The sequence below is a fragment of the Rutidosis leptorrhynchoides genome, chromosome 1 (genome assembly GCF_046630445.1).
Source record: "Rutidosis leptorrhynchoides isolate AG116_Rl617_1_P2 chromosome 1, CSIRO_AGI_Rlap_v1, whole genome shotgun sequence".
Taxonomy (NCBI): Eukaryota; Viridiplantae; Streptophyta; class Magnoliopsida; order Asterales; family Asteraceae; genus Rutidosis; species Rutidosis leptorrhynchoides.
This window is the reverse complement of record NC_092333.1, coordinates 536,432,719-536,445,802: the sequence shown is the minus strand read 5'-3', so window position 1 is coordinate 536,445,802 and position 13,084 is coordinate 536,432,719.

Sequence of the window (13,084 nt, the reverse complement as noted above, 5' to 3'; positions counted from 1 at the left end):
TATCTTGAATCAATCCACGACCCAGTGTATACATGTCTCAGGCTAGATCACAACTCAAAGTATATATATTTTTGGAATCAACCTCAACCCTGTATAGCTAACTCCAACATTACTGGATATAGAGTATCTATGGTTGTTCCAAATAATATATATACATGGGTCGATATGATATGTCAAAACATTTGCATACGTGTCTATGGTATCCCAAGATTACATAATATATTAGAATACATGTATAATACAATATAAGTTAGCTAGGATATGATTTGTATAGATTTGTTAAACATTTCCCGTAGCTAAAAAGATCAAAAATATCCAATCTTGTTTTACCCATAACTTCTTCATTTTAAATCCGTTTTGAGTGAATCAAATTGCTATGGTTTCATATTGAACTCTATTTTATGAATCTAAACAAAAAAAAGTATAGGTTTATAGTCAGAAATATAAGTTACAAGTCATTTTTGTAAAGGTAGTCATTTCAGTCGAAAGAACGACGTCTAGATGACCATTTTAGAAAACATACTTCCACTTTGAGTTTAACCATGATTTTTGGATATAGTTTCATGTTCATATGAAAAAATCATTTTCCCAGAAGAACAACTTTTAAATCAAAGTTTATCATAGTTTTTAATTATCCAAACCAAAACAGCCCCCGGTTTTACTACGACGGCGTATATCCGATTTTATGGTGTTCATCGTGTTTCCAGGTTTTAAATCATTAAGTTAACATATCATATAGATATAGAACATGTGTTTAGTTGATTTTAAAAGTCAAGTTAGAAGGATTAACTTTTGTTTGCGAACAAGTTTAGAATTAACTAAACTATGTTCTAGTGATTACAAGTTTAAACCTTTGAATAAGATAGCTTTATATGTATGAATCGAATGATGTTATGAACATCATTACTACCTCAAGTTTTCTGGATAAAACTACTGGAAATGAGAAAAATGGATCTAGCTTCAAAGGATCCTTGGATGGCTTGAAAGTTCTTGAAACAGAATCATGACACGAAAACAGTTCAAGTAAGATTTTCACTCGAAATAAGATTGTTATAGTAGTAGAAATTGAATCAAAGTTTGAATATGAATATTAACTTGAATTAGAAAGATAACCTACTATAAATAACAAAGGTTCCTTGATCTTAGATGATTACTTGGAATGGATTAGAAAGCTTGGAAGTAGACTTGGAAACTTGGAAGTATTCTTGATTTTTATGAAACTATACTTATGGAATTTATGAAGAACACTTAGAACTTGAAGATGGAACTTGAGAGAGATCAATTAGATGAGGAAAATTGAAGAATGAAAGTGTTTGTAGGTGTTTTTGGTCGTTGGTATATGGATTAGATATAAAGGATATGTAATTTTGTTTTCATGTAAATAAGTCATGAATGATTACTCATATTTTTGTAATTTTATGAGATATTTCATGCTAGTTGCCAAATGATGGTTCCTAAATGTATTAAGTGACTCACATTGTGAAGACCCGTCCTAATCCATCCGGACGAAGTCCATATCGATTATAAACGATTCACAACAGTTGATTACATCGCGAGATACTTGACCTCTATATGATACATTTTACAAACATTGCATTCGTTTTTGAAAAGACAAACTTTCATTACATCGAAAGTTGACAGGCATGCATACCATTTCATAATATATCCAACTATAATTGACTTGATAATAATCTTGATGAACTCGACGACTCGAATGCAACGTCTTTTGAAATATGCCATGAATGACTCCAAGTAATATCTATAAAATGAGCAAATACACAGCGGAAGATTTCTTTCGTACCTGAGAATAAACATGCTTTAAAGTGTTAACCAAAAGGTTGGTGAGTTCATTAGTTTAACTTAAACAATCGTTTCCATCATTTTAATAGACCACAAGATTTCAGATTTCCATTTCTCATAAACATACGTCCCATGCATAGAGACAAAAATATCATTCATATGGATTGAACACCTGGTAACCGACATTAACAATATGCATATATAAGAATATCCCCATCATTCCGGGATCCTCCTTCGGACATGATATAAATTTCGAAGTACTAAAACATCCGGTACTTTGGATGGGGCTTGTTGGGCCCGATAGATCTATCTTTAGGATTCGCGTCAATTAGGGTGTCTGTTCCCTAATTCTTAGATTACCAGACTTAATAAAAAGGGGCATATTCGACTTCGATAATCCAACCATAGAATGTAGTTTCACGTACTTGTGTCAATTTCGTAAAACAGTTATAAAAGTTGCGCATGTATTCTCAGCCCAAAAATATAAAGGGTAAAAAGGCAAATGAAACTCACGATACTGTATTTTGTAGTAAAAATACATATGACGTCATTGAACAATGCAGGGTTGGCCTCGGATTCACGAACCTATATCAATTGTGTATATATTAATACGTATAATGTAAGTTACAAAATTTCATTTATTAATATGTATTATTTATATATTATAGTTTTGTAGAATTTATTCTAACCTTTATTTTAAAACGTATACTTATATTATATTTTAAGTTATATTTTATATATATATATATCGATTTTATGTATATATATCTATAATGATTTACGTTTATATAAATAGTGACATTAATATATTTATATACATATATTTGTGGTTAGTATTGTATTTATGAAATTTTATTAGTTTGTTATGTGAATTATTAATACAATCCTAGTATATACCATAAGTATATATATAGTGTACAAAAGATTTATTTGTTAAAATAATAATTTAGATAATAATGATTTACTAATAATAATAATAATTTTATTAATAATGATAATACTAATAGCAAAAAAAATGAAAATGATAACTGTTAATGATACTAATAATAATAACTCTAAAATAATATTAATACTAATACCATACTTATGTTAATAATAAGGGTTCTAATATTTATAAAATGATAAATGATAATCATAATAATACTAGTAAATATTAATGATGATACTGATAAATATGATATTATTAATTGTAAATGTACTGATGATACTATTATTTATAAACCGGTACAAATTCTAATATTGATGATAATAATATATTTTTATTTCCTTCATAATAATAATAATGATAATCATAATTCTAATGATGATAAAATACTAAAATGATAAGTTTATTACTAATAATAATATTATTAATACCTATCATAATAATAATAGTAATGTCTATAATACTTTCAAATATGATAACAAGTATGATACTAATAATAACAATAACAATAACAATCAAAACAATCACAATAATAATAATAATAATACTAATAATAATTAATATATAATAACAATAATAAAATTAGAAAAGAAAACTACCTCACATGAAAAGAGTTTTAAAAAAAAAAAAAAGAAACTACCGTCCTCTGGACTCGATCTCGTGACCACATGCTCACACGCAAACACTCTCGACCATCCCACCAATTCTGATTCTCTGTACTAATATCGAATTTAAATTTTATATATAAACTGTTTTTCTTCTATTCCTCTTCTTCTCCACAAGTCTCATGGATTCAACAAAACATCAATAACCAAAAAAAAATAAAAAATCGGGGTTCCCTTTAAAGCTTCAAAACATTACAGAAAAAAAAATAATTTGGGTTCTAAAATAAAAAAAAAACACTAAAGGCCTACTGCAGCGTCGGTTCTTGGAACAAAACAAAAAAAATTGATTTCGTAATAGATAACATTATAGATAATGTTTATAACACGAAATAGTTTTCTAAACATGTATAAAAACTACTGGAATCGTCAATTTGATCAGAAACATATACACGAACGCGAATTTGTCTCAAGAACAATTGTTGACTTTTTTTAAACTAAACTTTGACTTCAAAATTCAAGATCGATATAAAGATTTGAGAGTTGAGATTTTGCAGATAGATTCAAAGAAAGATTTCTAACCTTTCTGCATTTTTAGATTTTGAAACTTTATTTGAAATTGAATTAAGAGAAAAAAAAATTGGAGCGTGCAGAGAAGAAGAAAACAAAAATATCGCTGTGCTCTTTAATCCCATTGGATTTCCTTTTTATTTGATTTGCAATTATACATAATCATGTTGTAATAATAGAGATCGGTTGATAAAAAATGGAGAAAATGTCAACACAGGTTCACGAGTTGGGAGCAGGAAAGAAACAAAAAAAATAATAATAATAGAGATAAAGGATACAGAGGTCAAGCGTATAATATAGATCCCTACTGTTTTTTTTTAATTAATAATAATAATATATAATAACAATACTATTAATATCTAATAATATTAATAAAATTAATAATAATGATAAATATAATATTAATGATAATAATAATTGTAAAAATGATAATAATAATAATAATAATAATAATACCATACTAATTATGATAATATTAATATTTTATCGATAATAATAATATTAGTAATAATAATCTAATTTATACATCCAATTTCATCTTTATATGATATAAAGTGATATTATGAATACAAATATTGATATTTGACGATACAAATAACATTACTACAACAACTATATTTGTATTTAAATTTAATTTATTAATATCATCTATTATTATGTAATATTTAATAATTATGTAATATGTATTGTAACATATACTGAATATTATATATTTATGCATTTTAATATAAATATATTATAATATTTATTTACATACTAATTATATTATACTTATGTATGTAATTATGAAAAATATAAATGTTTTATATATGTAAGTATTATATATATTTATTAAAATAGTACATTATTTCATTATAGATATATTATAAATTTCTACATATACATAATATAATAATTATGTATAAAATCATATATATATATATATATATATATATATATATATATATATATATATATATATATATATATATATATATATAGTTATATTTATGTATATATGTATACTACCATATATATAAAATCATGTTTTAAATGTTGAGTAGATGATTAATTATGTATATTAAACAATTAACTACAAAGTATAACATTGTACATTTAATATTTTGATAACGTTGGTAAAATATGTTTGAATCATTTATATACAATATACTATATATATTCAAAATGAAAATCTTTAGTTATTAAATGTTATCTTTTATAATAACAAAATTACTTAATAGTTCATTAATACTAATATAATTAGTTTTATATATAATTATTTATATTTACATTCTTAGTTACAATTAAAGGTTCGTGAATCGTCGGAAATAGTTAAAGGTCAAATGTTATCATGAAATAGTTCAAACATAATGAGACTCGGTTTAATAGACTTTGCTTATCGAGTCGAATCATATAAGATTATGTTTAAATTTGGTCGGAAATTCCCGGGTCATCACACACATGGGCTACTAAGAGCTGATCATTGGAGTATATATACTAATAGTACATACATCTAAAAGCTGTGTATTGTACGAGTACGAATACGGGTGCATACGAGTAGAATTGTTGATTAAACTGAACGAGGATGTAATTGTAAGCATTTTTGTTAAGTAGAAGTATTTTGATAAGTGTCTTGAAGTCTTTCAAAAGTGTATGAATATATATTAAAACACTACATGTATATACATTTTAACTGAGTCGTTAAGTCATCGTTAGTCGTTACATGTAAATGTTGTTTTGAAACCTTTAGGTTAACGATCTTGTTAAATGTTGTTAACCCATTGTTTATTATATCAAATGAGATGTTAAATTGTTACATTATCATGATATTATGATATATAATATATCTTAGTATGATATATATATATATATATATATATATTTATATATATATATATATATATATATATATATATATATATATATATATATATATATATATATATATATATATATATATATATATATATATATATATATATATATATATATATATATATATATATATATATATATATATATATATATATATATATATATATATATATATATATAGTTAAATGTCGTTACAACGATAATCGTTACATATATATCTCGTTTCAAAATCATTAAGTTAGTAGTCTTATTTTTACATATGTAGTTCATTATTAATACACTTAATGATATATTTACTTATCATTTAACATAATTAACCAAGTGTATCAATATCTTAATATGATTCATATGTACCTAGTAAGACGTTGTTATAACGATAATCGTTATATATATCGTTTTCGAGTTTCTTAATTTAATAGTCTCATTTTTATGTATATAACTCATTGTTAAAATACCTAATGAGATACTTACTTATAATAAAATCATGTTAACTATATATATAACCATATATATGTCATCGTATAGTTTTTAAAAGTTTTAACGTTCGTGGATCACCGGTCAACTTGGGTGGTCAATTGTCTATATGAAACCTATTTCAATTAATCAAGTCTTACCAAGTTTGATTGCTTAACACGTTGGAAACATTTAGTCATGTAAATATCAATCTCAATTAATATATATAAACATGGAAAAGTTCGGGTCACTACAGTACCTACCCGTTAAATAAATTTCGTCCCGAAATTTTAAGCTGTTGAAGGTGTTGACGAATCTTCTGGAAATAGATGCGGGTATTTCTTCTTCATCTGATCTTCACGCTCCCAGGTGAACTGAGTCCTCTACGAGCATTCCATCGAACCTTAACAATCGGTATTTTGTTTTGCTTAAGTCTCTTAACCTCACGATCCATTATTTCGACGGGTTCTTAAATGAACTTAAGTTTTTCATTGATTTGGATTTCGTACAATGGAATAGTGAGATATTATTTAGCAAAATATTTCTTCAAATTCGAGACGTGGAAAGTGTTATGTACAGCCGCGAGTTGTTGAGGTAGCTCCAGTTGGTAAGCTACTGGTCCGACACGATCTATAATCTTAAATGGTCTAATGTACCTTGGATTTAGTGTCCCCCATTTACCAAATCGAACAACGCCTTTCCAAGGTGAAACCTTAAGCATGACCATTTCTCCAATTTCAAACTCTATATCTTTTCTTTTACTATCCGCGTAGCTCTTTTGTCGATTCTGGGCGGTTTTCAATCGTTGTTGAATTTGGATGATTTTCTCGGTAGTTTCTTGTATTATCTCCCGACCCGTAATCTGTCTATCCCCCACTTCATTCCAACAAATCGGAGACCTGCACTTTCTATCATAAAGTGCCTCAAACGGCACCATCTCAATACTAGAATGATAACTGTTGTTGTAGAAAAATTCTGCTAATGGTAGGTGTCGATCCCAACTGTTTCCGAAATCAATAACACATGCTCGTAGCACGTCTTCAAGCATTTATATCGTCCTTTTGCTCTGCCCATCAGTTTGTGGATGATAGGCAGTACTCATGTCTAGACGAGTCCCCAATGCTTGTTGCAATGTCTGCCAGAACCTTGAAACAAATCTACCATCCCTATCAGAGATAATATAGACGGGTATTCCATGTCTGGAGACAACCTCCTTCAAATACAATCGCGCCAACTTCTCCATTTTTTCATCTTCTCTCATTGGCAGGAAGTGTGCTGACTTGGTGAGATGATCAACTATTACCCAAATAGCATCATAACCACTTGCAGTCCATGGCAATTTAGTAATGAAATCCATGGTAATGTTTTCCCATTTCCATTCCGGGATTTCAGGTTATTGTAGTAGACCTGATGGTTTCTGATGTTAAGCTTTGACCTTAGAACACGTCAAACATTCTCCTACATACTTAGCAATATCAGCTTTCATACCCGGCCACCAAAAGTGTTTCTTGAGATCTTTATACATCTTCCCCGCTCCGGGATGTATTGAATATCTGGTTTTATGTGCTTCTTTAAGTACCATTTCTCTCACATCTCCAAACCTTGGTACCCAAATTCTATCAGCCCTATATCGGGTTCCGTCTTCTCGAATATTAATATGTTTCTCTGATCCTTTGGGTATCTCATTCTTCAACTGTCCTTCTTTTACAACCCCCTGTTGCGCCTCCTTTATTTGAGTAGTAAGGTTAGTACGAATAATTATATTCATAGCTTTTACCCGTATAGGTTCTCTGTCCTTTCTACTCAAAGCGTCGGCTACCACATTCGCCTTCCCGGGTGGTATCGAATCTCAAAATCATAATCATTCAACAGTTCAATCCACCTGCGTTGTCTCATATTCAGTTGCTTCTGATTAAATATATGTTGGAGACTTTTGTGGTCGGTATATATAATAATTTTGACCCCATATAAATAATGCCTCCAAGTCTTTAATGCAAAAACAACAGCACCCAATTCCAAATCGTGAGTTGTATAATTTTGCTCGTGAATCTTCAATTGTCTAGAAGCATAAGCAATCACCTTCGTTCATTGCATTAATACACAACCGAGACCTTTCTTTGATGGGTCACAATAAATCACAAAATGATCATTCCCTTCAGGCAATGACAATATAGGTGCCATAGTTAGCTTTTTCTTCAACAATTGAAACGCCTTCTCTTGTTCATCCTTCCATTCAAATTTCTTCCCTTTATGCATTAATGCAGTCAAGGATTTTGCTATTTTGGAGAAATCTTAGATGAATCTTCTGTAGTAACCAGCCAATCCTAAAAATTGACGTATATGCTTCGGAGCTATTGGGGTTTCCCACTTTTCAACGGTTTCGATCTTTGACGGGTCCACCTGGATACCTTCTTTGTTCACTATGTGACCGAGGAATTGAACTTCTTCCAACCAAAATGCACACTTTGAAAACTTAGCGTACAATTTTTCTTTCCTCAATACGTCTAGCACTTTTCTCAAATGTTCTTCGTGCTCTTGATCATTCTTTGAGTAAATAAGTATGTCATCGATGAAAACAATGACAAAGTTGTCAAGATATGGCCCACACACTCGGTTCATAAGGTCCATGAACACAGCTGGTGCGTTAGTCAATCCAAACGGCATAACCATAAACTCGTAATGACCATAACGCGTCCTAAAAGGAGTTTTTGGAATATCATCCTCCTTCACTCGCATTTGATGATATCCAGAACGTAAATCGATTTTCGAATAAATCGACGAGCCTTGTAGTTGATCAAATAAGTCGTCAATTCTCGGCAGTGGATAATGGTTTTTGATGGTAAGTTTATTCAACTCTCTGTAGTCAATACACAACCTAAATGTACCATCCTTCTTCTTGACAAACAAAACAGGAGCTCCCCATGGTGATGTGCTTGGTCGAATGAAACTACGTTCTAATAGTTCTTGCAGTTGGCTTTGTAGTTCTTTCATCTCGCTGGGTGCGAGTCTGTAAGGAGCACGAGCTATTGGTGCAGCTCCTGGTACAAGATCTATTTGAAATTCAATAGATCGATGTGGAGGTAGTCCCGGTAATTCTTTCGAAAATATATCGGGAAATTCTTTTGCGACGGGAACATCATTGATGCTCTTTTCTTCAGTTTGTACTTTCTCGACGTGTGCTAGAACAGCATAGCAACCTTTTCTTATTAGTTTTTGTGCCTTCAAATTACTAATAAGATGTAGCTAAGTGTTACCCTTTTCTCCATACACCATTAAGGTTCTCTTTCTTCTCGTACAATGCGAATTGCATTTTTGTAACATACGATCTCTGCTTTCATCTCCTTCAGCCAGTCCATGCCAACTATTACATCAAAACTCCCTAACTCTACTGGTATCAAATCAATCTTAAATATTTCACTACCCAATTTAATTTCTCGATTCTGGCATATATAATCTGCTGAAATTAATTTACCGTTTTCTAATTCGAGTAAAAATTTACTATCCAACGACGTCAATGGACAACTTACTTTAGCACAAAAATCTCTACTCATATAGCTTCTATCTGCACCCGAATCAAATAAAACGTAAGCAGATTTATTGTCAATAAGAAACGTACCCGTAACAAGCTCCGGGTCTTCTTGTGCCTCTGCCGCATTAATATTGAAAACTCTTCCGCGGCCTTGTCCATTCGTGTTCTCCTGGTTCGGGCAATTTCTAATAATGTGGCCCGGTTTTCCACATTTATAACAAACTATATTGGCATAACTTGCTCCTACACTACTTGCTCCGCCATTACTCGTTCCGACACCATTTGTTCCTTTCGTTCTGTTAACCTCTGGTCCGTAGACCTCACACTTCGCCGCGCTATCACCATTTCTTTTACACTTGTTGTAAAATTTGGTGCAGAACACCGAGTGATACTTTTCACACCTTTGGCATAGGTGCTTCTGATTGTTGTTGTTGTTGCAGTTGTTATTGTTGTTGGGATGATTATTGTAGTTGTTGTTGTTGTTGTGCTATTTGTTGTAGTTGCGATTGATGTTGTGATTGTTAGGATAGTTGTTGTTGTTTTGGTGACTCTTATCACCGTTTTCCTCCGACTTTCTTTTGACTAACTTCACATTGGCCTCTTCGGCCGCCTGTTCTTTAATTCTTCCCTCAATCTGGTTCACTAGTTTGTGAGCCATTCTACATGCCTTTTGTATAGAGTGAAAGGATTCGTTCATATACATTATAAACGATTCACAATAGTTGATTACATCGCGAGGTATTTGACCTCTATATGATACGTTTTACAAACATTGCATTCATTTTTAAAAGACAAACTTTCTTTACATCAAAAATTGACGGCATGCATACCATTTCATATTACATCCAACTATAATTGACTTAATATTAATCTTGATGAACTCAACGACTCGAATGCAACGTCTTTCAAAGTATGTCATGAATGACTCCAAGTAATATCCTTAAAATGAGCTAATGCACAGCGGAAGATTTCTTTAATACCTGAGAATAAACATGCTTTAAAGTGTCAACCAAAAGGTTGGTGAGTTCATTAGTTTATCATAATCAATCATTTCTGTAATAGTAATAGACCACAAGATTTCAGTTTCTATAAATATCCGTACACTCGCGAGTGTATAAAAGTATTCTATAAGTTGTAGGCACCCGGTAACAAGCCTTAACGTTCATGTTTTACCCTCTGAAGTACACCAGATCAGGTGTGTTTAAAATAACCTCGAAGTACTAAAGCATCCCATAGTCAGGATGGGGTTTGTCAGGCCCAATAGATATATCTTTAGGATTCGCGCCTACCGTACATAGACAAGTAGTTTAATGTTACCAAGCTAAGGGTATATTTCTGGTTTAAACCCACATAGAATTAGTTTTAATACTTGTGCCTATTTCGTAAAACATTTATAAAATAGCGCATGTATTCTCAGCCCAAAATATATATTGCAAAAGCAATTAAAAAGGGAGCAAATGAAACTCACCATACTGTATTTCGTAGTAAAAATACATATAACGTCATTTAACAAGTGCAAGGTTGGCCTCAGATTCACGAACCTATATTAATTATATATATTTATATGTTGGTCAATATTTGTCTAACAATTTTTGGTCAAGTCATAGTGTACCACAATCCTAATGCTCGAGACTAATATGCAAAAGTCAATAAAAGTCAACTTAACCTAAAATGACTTCTAAAATTTATACGTGTTTATTATATAACTTAACTATAGTCATTTTATATATTTAAATATATTTATTAGATTTTATAATAATAAAAGTCATTTATTAATAAAAATTTATATTAACGTTTATATATGATAAAATATACTTTTATATATCTTAAGTAGTAAAATTTATAAATTTCACTTAATATCGTAAAACTATAGTGGTAAGTATTATTAATGTAATTATATTACGCGTGGTGAAAAATATCTTTGTATCCCCTATTTATTTGATAAAATAATATTGATCGTAATAATAATAAGTAAAAGTTGTATTATTTTGTAATAATAATTATTATTATTCTATAAAAAATAATAATATTTATATTTACTAAAAATGTTATTATGATAAAATGATAATACTAACATAATAGTAATAATGATATTTTATAATAACAATGATATTTCTATTAAAATAATAACGACGATAGTAATAATAATCATTTTAACAATAATACTAAAATTCAGTTGACTATAACTTCTAATCCGTTCATCGAAACCATTCGATATCTAAATGAAAAGTTCTTAATTTTTCGCTAGCTTTCCAATGATATGCATATCTATACCCTATCTCAGGATTCAACAAACCTGTCTAAGGACAATATCGAATGTACAAGCATGCATAATCCTATATACTCGAGCACTAGTCAGGGATACACTATTGAAATATAAAAGTTAAGTTATGAGTGCTCACGTATCAATATTGAGATTCAATATTGCAGGAAAGTACGTAGACGAAACGAAAATGATAAACGTTAGGTTGACCTCATGAGCAATACCCTCGATCAATACCCATAACCTCCATAGCTATAACCCATAATTTCCTTAGCTCTATCCCGTTTGAAAACTTATTTTAAAATCGTCTGAATATAACTTCGTCGTAGTATTTTATGTATACTAATAATATCTTGAAATAATACAAAGAAAATATATATGTGTGTAATTCGATTGAGAGAGTTTAGAGAAATATATTTTCAAGTTTCTATGAAATAATAAAACCTATTGAATTCTATTTATAATAGATTTTTGAATTATTAAAGTGAATTATTAAAGTATGAATTATTAAAGTAAATTATTAAAGTATGAATTATTAAAGTGAATTATTAAAGTATGAATTATTAAAGTGAATTATTAAAGTATGAATTATTAAAGTGAATTATTAAAGTATGAATTATTAAAGTTAAAGTAAAGTAAAAGTAAAGTAAAGGTAAAGTTAAAGTATAGTAAAAGTATAAAACTATGTACGTATAATACGCGTATAAATATATATAATATTAATTTAAATCGTTATATATATTTGATAAAATAAAATATAAATATCGTTATTTTATCATACTAGTTAAGTAATGAGTGGTCAAAAAGAATAGATTTCTTAAATCACAGTGGACCTCATAACATAGGCCCGTAATCATATCATAATGTATCTGATAATTCAATCATTTGATATTATCTCTTAATTCTGTCAATAAATATATCGAAACAAATACGTTCATGTAAAGTATCATATATCTAATACTTTGTTAATGTTTTCAGTTAATATTATATATTATATATACATATCTATATACACATAATTGTTCGTGAATCGTTGAACACGGTCAAAGGATAATTGATTACATGAATGTAGTTCCAAACTTTTTGAG